The following is a 7,762-nucleotide window of genomic DNA, read 5'->3' as shown; positions in this document are numbered from 1 at the left end:
CATGCTGGGGCAGAGCAGAAAGAAAGAAATGCTGGGAGAGAGACATAATGGGGGAAGAGCCGACAGAAATAACTGCTAGAGGAGGATGACAGATATTAGTGGGAAGAGGTATACAGTAAGCGATCTGTCTGGATACCTAGATGGCCAACGGACCAGATCATATATTGCCACACCTAAGATGGCTGCTGACAGGAAGTCAGCCTCTCTCTGGTTCGCTATCGCCAGCAGCTGCTTCTGGTCTTTAAATAGCAGGCAGTTGCTCTCTGTCTTTTCTTGTGCAAAGTACTCTGTTCCCCTTGAGATCTGCCTTTGTTTCTGTGATTGCCTGCTTGTGTATGAACTTCTGATTGTACCTGACTACCCCTTCCTGCCGCCTGCCTCGACCCCATAACTGGACCTGATTACCCCTTCCTGCCGCCTGCCTCAACCCCGGAACTGGACCTGACTACTCCTGCATCCCAAGCCAAGGTCGGTGTATTACTACCTACCTCTGCACTTCGAAACTGCATCCACTTTGCTGTTAGCAGAGGGGACAGGAGATGCTGGCGGAGGAAAGAGAAAGATGTTAGGGGGGATAAGACGTGCTGGGATCAAAAGAGTGACATGAAGGGGGGGAAAGCCGTATGAGGGGGGAGGGGACGGAGAAATACATTGCAGGAAAAGGATAGATAAGGTGGGGGGGGGGGGGGTGGGGAATAAATTGTGCTTTACAGGGGAAGGGAAAGAAGAAAAATGTTTTACATTAGTTTAAGTAGAACAATACGCATAGATTAATATTGGAGAGAGTGGGCTACTGTAGGTTAAAGAAAAACACCTTTCTTCAAGATCCATTTTTTCCCCCCAGTGAAAAATAAAATAGAAAGGGCTCTTGAAAGACAGTGTATAATGTATTGCATTTGGTACACAGAGACATGCATGGGAGGGGACGTTATAAAGATGGATGCCTTGCATAAAAGTAGCACCTGGTTTAATAAAAGAAAAAATTCACCATTGTGCAGTCAGGCCGCTGTCATTTGAGTTGTCGGACTGTGTGTGATGTGGGCAGTTTTTTACTTACTTTTTTGCTTTTGAGGACATTTCTTGAGCCTGAATTGCACTGATAATTTGATACACTTGTGCACACGCACTCGCACACCCCATCACAACGTACACACAATTAATCACAACGCACGCACACTTTTACCTGGTGGGGGGCGGGGGGCATTCTCTCATGTGTTTTACGATTTATTCATTTAATGTCTCGTAATCTCAAAAGTTCCAGGAATATTCTGGACTTCCGGCTCAGGGTGAGAGAGATTTCATTTCCCTACCGTTTCGTAAGGATTAATTTTCATGGCCATTCAACAAAGTATGTGAATTACTTACTAGTCTCCTCCAGCTGTAGTAACTATAAAGAGAAAGTAACAGTTAGAACTTGTTTTAGCAGAGTATGTATTCAGGAGCTGTAATATAGTGGGAGCACATAGCTATGCAACGTATTTACGTTATGTTTTTATAGTTTTTGCATCATCTGGAATGTCTTTTATAGAGCAGTTTAAACTTTATAGTGGTTTATAATGTGTTTTCATGCTTTGCAGATTCCTCCTGTAACAACGCTGTGATAATAAATTATAACATTATATGTAAATATCAATTGGATAATACAATGATTTCCTAATTAGAATACATATATTACTTAGAATATAAAGGTCAATGTTCTGATTAATATTTAGGTTGTGGCTTAATATATTTCTAGGAATAATAGTGTATGTATTCTGTTTAATATATTATAAATAATAATACTTCTGTATCTTTCACGTCACCCTCCTCCATCAGGAAGAGAAAAAAGTAAAGAAAACTACAGGTTAAAATGTGTGTAATATTATTTCAACTTAGACATACAGATGATAGAGAGAAACTCTGCTTTGCAAACACATGTAATGGGGGTTTCCCTGGCCTCCCTTGTTACCTGCGCTGCCAGGGGTATCGCGGGTGTCGCTGGAGCCAAGCGGCAGACCGTTGGCAAGTCTGGAAGATGGGAGCCGAGCAGGGAGAGCTCCGGTGCTTGGGAGGCTCCGCGGCGGCCTGGCAAGTACAGGGCGCCGCCATGTTGTATCTTGGCGCATGCGCAGAGTAGATGTGTGACTGGGCGTCCCTGGTAGGTCGCGCATGCGCAGTGTAAGCGCGCGAACGGCTGGCCAATAGATAGGAGGCTCTGAGCTGGGCCTACACTTCCCATGAGCCTCAGTAGGGTCAGAGGGGGCTCAGCAGCCAATAGGGTGTGAGGATTGCTGACAGGTAGGAAAGGGAAGCGTGCAGCAGAGACCACACTAGCCAGTGTGTCCTGGGAGAGCAAGGGGAGAGGAGGTGTGTATTGCAGGGGTTCAGTAGCCCACTGCATAGGCCAGGAATTCCCCCAGGCCCCAGTGCAGACCCTGAGTCACCACCAGCTTGTGGTACTGCAGGGAACAGCCCTAGATAGGAACAGCATACCCTTTACTAATAGTATCTTCCTGCGCTGCCTGGTGATCGGTAGTTTGGGATCAAGCAACTGGACGCAAGTAAAGACTCGTGAGAGATGCTCTGTCAGTGAGGAACCAACTGAGAGAGACAACGCTGGATCGGCGGATCCTTTTCAAAGTACAGTTACCGGGTACTGGAGTGCCCGGAAGGTATTATTATAAGTGCACCAACACCGGTACCTGCAGGCGCTGATCCCGCTTTGGGGGAGGGTTCTTTGGGGACACTGGGGTTGAGTGACCAAGGGACTGGTTCAGGATATTGGACACGGTGTGGGGCACACGTGGTGGTGAGTGAGGGACACTACTCCAGGGTGGAGCGTGGCCAAAGCCACTGATATATAGATTACCTAGGCCAGAACAATCTATATTGAGTGTGTGTTATATTATTGTAAGGTATCAATACATTCTATATGCATATGTTGTTCACTGTTATATCTATATCTGACTGACTACGTATATCTTTGCTCTATCTAGTAAAAGGTTACAGAGTTGTGGATTGTATTGTTATTCTTATCCAGGGGCATCTCACGTATTGGGGATCCTGGGCGAGTGGAGGCACTGCCAGATTACTTATTGTTACCCCAGGCTCCCATTTAGAAAAGGCTCAGATCTCGCTGAACCAGCAGGTATATACTGCATTAGTAGCCTTTCTATGTTAGGAGGAAAGAGGGTTACACATACATACGTGTACACTGCACTATACATCCACACACACACAGACTTGGCTATACATTGCTCTGAACATAGAGATATAGAAGGACAAAGATCTATACACTGCTCTGATATACATTGCTCTGTGCATCGTAACACATACACACACTTCTATATTCTGGTCTGCTTGTGCGAACATAGCAACAGGCGTACACTATATATTCTGAGCGTGCACACATATACATAAAATACAAGATATGCAAAAAATACACGTGTAGAATTTACACACACCAAAAATGTTGCGTGAAAATGCAAAGCTGTCAAGGAATAAACCGTTTATGCTCACGAGCGTTCCAGTATTCTCTTCCATTGTAAGAGCTATGGAATGAATGTAAGAGCAATCCTATGGAATGAAAAAAAAAATGACGCATTAAGCAAAACATTCTGTAGCTTGTCCCACAAATGTAGCAAACCTAATGTCCCTTCAGCTCGTTCGCTGTAGGGTCTACAACCTATTGCTCCACTGGCAATGGGGTAACATTGACTTTTTGGATGAAATCAGGTTCCCCAAAAAAGGATCCATGCTTTCAAATTCTCCTAAGCCTATGAAACCCCAAATCAGCACATACCATATTATTGAAAGACAGAAATGATGTACAATAACGGCCCAAGTTAAATGGGGAGGGAGCAATAGGCTTACTGCCCCCCTCTGGTTAATTTCAATAGTGCCCCAGCTTGCTATTTACTATTTACTGATAATATGTGGAAGGTCCATTTGGTTTAAATTAAAAGAAAGGGGAGATGGGGGAGACCAGAGAGAGAGGAGACGGCGTGACTGACTGGGGGGGGGGGGGGGTGACTGACTGACTGAGGGGGCGGGTGACTGTGACTGGGGGGTGACTGTGACTGGGGCAAGGGTGACTGACTGGGGGGGGTGACTGACTGGGGGGGGTGACTGTGACTGGGGCAGGGGTGACTGATTGGGGGGGTACCTCTGGTGTCACACATACTCCCATACACATTCTCCCATATACACACCCACACACACATTCTCCAATATACACACACACACACACACACACACACACACTCTCCCATATATACACACACACATTCTCCCATATATAAACACACACATTCGCCCATATATACACCCTCACATTCTCCCATATATACACACACACATTCTCCCATATATACACACACACACTCTCCCATATATACACACACACTCTCCCATATACACACACACACACACACACACACACACACACACACACACATTCTCCCATATATACACACACACATACACACTCTCTCTCTCTCTACACACACACAGGGGAGGAGGGGAGAGGAAAGGCCACGACCATCACCAGCACCACCACGCACCCCCCCCGCGCCCGTCTCCCGCTCCGCGGGACCTGGTGGGACATCCCCGCTCCCATCTCCCGCCCGCCTTCTGACACGGGGATCGGGGGGAAGCGGGGACCTGGGGGGACATCCCCGCTCCCATCTCCCGCCCCCTGACACAGGGATCGGGGGGAAGCGGGGACCTGGGGGGACATCCCCGCTCCCATCTCCCGCCCCACGGGCTGACACGGGGATCGGGGGGAAGCGGGGACCTGGGGGGACATCCCCGCTCCCATCTCCCGCCCCCTGACACAGGGATCGGGGGGGAAGCGGGGACCTGGGGGGACATCCCCGCTCCCATCTCCCGCCCCCTGACACAGGGATCGGGGGGAAGCGGGGACCTGGGGGGACATCCCCGCTCCCATCTCCCGCCCCCTGACACAGGGATCGGGGGGAAGCGGGGACCTGGGGGGACATCCCCGCTCCCATCTCCCGCCCCCTGACACAGGGATCGGGGGGAAGCGGGGACCTGGGGGGACATCCCCGCTCCCATCTCCCGCCCCCTGACACAGGGATCGGGGGGAAGCGGGGACCTGGGGGGACATCCCCGCTCCCATCTCCCGCCCCACGGGCTGACACGGGGATCGGGGGGAAGCGGGGACCTGGGGGGGACATCCCCGCTCCCATCTCCCGCCCCCTGACACAGGGATCGGGGGGAAGCGGGGACCTGGGGGGACATCCCCGCTCCCATCTCCCGCCCCCTGACACAGGGATCGGGGGGGAAGCGGGGACCTGGGGGGACATCCCCGCTCCCATCTCCCGCCCCCTGACACAGGGATCGGGGGGAAGCGGGGACCTGGGGGGACATCCCCGCTCCCATCTCCCGCCCCCCTGACACAGGGATCGGGGGGAAGCGGGGACCTGGGGGGACATCCCCGCTCCCATCTCCCGCCCCCTGACACAGGGATCAGGGGGAAGCGGGGACCTGGGGGGACATCCCCGCTCCCATCTCCCGCCCCCTGACACAGGGATCGGGGGGAAGCGGGGACCTGGGGGGACATCCCCGCTCCCATCTCCCGCCCCCTGACACAGGGATCGGGGGGAAGCGGGGACCTGGGGGGACATCCCCGCTCCCATCTCCCGCCCCCTGACACAGGGATCGGGGGGAAGCGGGGACCTGGGGGGACATCCCCGCTCCCATCTCCCGCCCCCTGACACAGGGATCAGGGGGGAAGCGGGGACCTGGGGGGACATCCCCGCTCCCATCTCCCGCCCCCTGACACAGGATCGGGGGGAAGCGGGGACCTGGGGGGACATCCCCGCTCCCATCTCCCGCCCCCTGACACGGGGATCGCGGGGAAGCGGGGACCCTAGGGGACATCCCCGCCCCCCTGACACAGGGATCGGGGGGAAGCGGGGACCTGGGGGGACATCCCCGCTCCCATCTCCCGCCCGCCTTCTGACACGGGGATCGGGGGGGAAGCGGGGACCTGGGGGGACAACCCCGCTCCCATCTCCCGCCCGCCTTCTGACACGGGGATCGGGGGGAAGCGGGGACCTGGGGGGGACCTCCCCGCTCCCATCTCCCGCCCGCCTTCTGACACGGGGATCGGGGGGAAGCGGGGACCTGGGGGGACATCCCCGCTCCCATCTCCCGCCCGCCTTCTGACACGGGGATCGGGGGGAAGCGGGGACCTGGGGGGACATCCCCGCTCCCATCTCCCGCCTTCTGACACGGGGATCAGGGGGAAGCGGGGACCTGGGGGGACATCCCCGCTCCCATCTCCCGCCTTCTGACACGGGGATCGGGGGGAAGCGGGGACCTGGGGGGACATCCCCGCTCCCATCTCCCGCCCCACGGGCTGACACGGGGATCGGGGGGGAAGCGGGGACCTGGGGGGACATCCCCGCTCCCATCTCCCGCCTTCTGACACGGGGATCAGGGGGACCCGCTCCCCATCTCCCGCCCCTGACACAGGATCGGGGGAAGCGGGGACATCCCCGCTCTCATCTCCCGCAGGCTGACACGGGGGGAGCGCCGGGGACAGGAGAACACCCCCGCTACCACCTCCTAACTGCGGGCAGCGGGAGCGCCGGGGACAGGGGGAAGGCACAGAGAGTACTTACTGTGTCCTCCATGGAAAAAGAATGTCTGCTCGTTAGGGGCGGGCTCATAAAGAGCCTGGCCGCGCGCCCACAAAGCCTGGGAGCGCGCGCCAATCAGCAGTCAGGTAGGGGAGTTTTTTTTGTTTTTCAGCGCGAGCAGGGAAAATTTTAAAAAACAAACACGTGTGCTGCTTGGGCCAATAAGAGCTCGCCCAGATGTTAAATCCCACTTGCTCCGGGCGTGCAGATATATAGGATTGTCAAACACTGTATATATACATATATACATTTGTTTTTTAATTTCCCCCGTTCGCGCTGCTGCTTTTCCCCCCGCTCACGCTGGAGAAAAAAAAAAAGAAGCCGGAGGCGGGTTCATGTTGTTGGGGGAGATTACCCCGCCTCCGGCTCTCTGAGCAGTGCCTTCGCTCCTCCCCCGCCCTCTCAGCAATACTTTCCTCCTCAGCGCTTTCACTCCTCCCCCATCCGGCAGCCAGCCCCTTCGCGCCTCTGTCTGCCACAGGCCCCTGCAGGCCCCTCTCATCGGGCCACCCGCCACCCTCCCCCCCAATCTCTCCCGGCCTCCGTGACCCCCCTCACCCCAATCTCTCCCGGCCTCCGTGACCCCCCCTCACCCAATCTCTCCCGGCCTCCGTACTCCACCCTTACCCCAATCTCTCCGGCCTCCGTGAACCCCTCACCCCAATCTCTCCGGCCTCTGTGACCCCTCCTCACCCCAATCTCCCCCCGACACCCTAAATCTCCCACTCACTCCCGATCTCACTGCAACTCCCCGGCCTCCGTGACCCCGCATGCAGCTCCGCCAGGTCGGTGACCCGGATCAGTCCGTCGTGAGAAGATGGTCTCCTCCTTCATCGACAGCCACTGAGCTGAGGCTGCCGCTACCCCCATGTCCCGGCGTGTCTGACCCCCTCACTGACACCCGGTGACCCGTCGCATCACTAGCCCCCCACTCCTCTCTCCCTGTGTCCGGACCCCTCACTGATACCCGGTGACCTGCAGCCACAGCCGCCGAGGGCGACACCCGGCCTGCCGCTTCCTCGGCTGTCACAGAGACCGGAGACCACAGCGATCTCCGGTGTGTAGGGGGGGAGGAGAGAGTATGTGTGTGTGTAGGGGGGGGGAAGAGTGTGTGT

Source organism: Ascaphus truei, chromosome 20, assembly GCF_040206685.1.
Source record: "Ascaphus truei isolate aAscTru1 chromosome 20, aAscTru1.hap1, whole genome shotgun sequence".
Lineage (NCBI taxonomy): Eukaryota > Metazoa > Chordata > Amphibia > Anura > Ascaphidae > Ascaphus > Ascaphus truei.
This window is presented reverse-complemented; position numbering follows the sequence as displayed.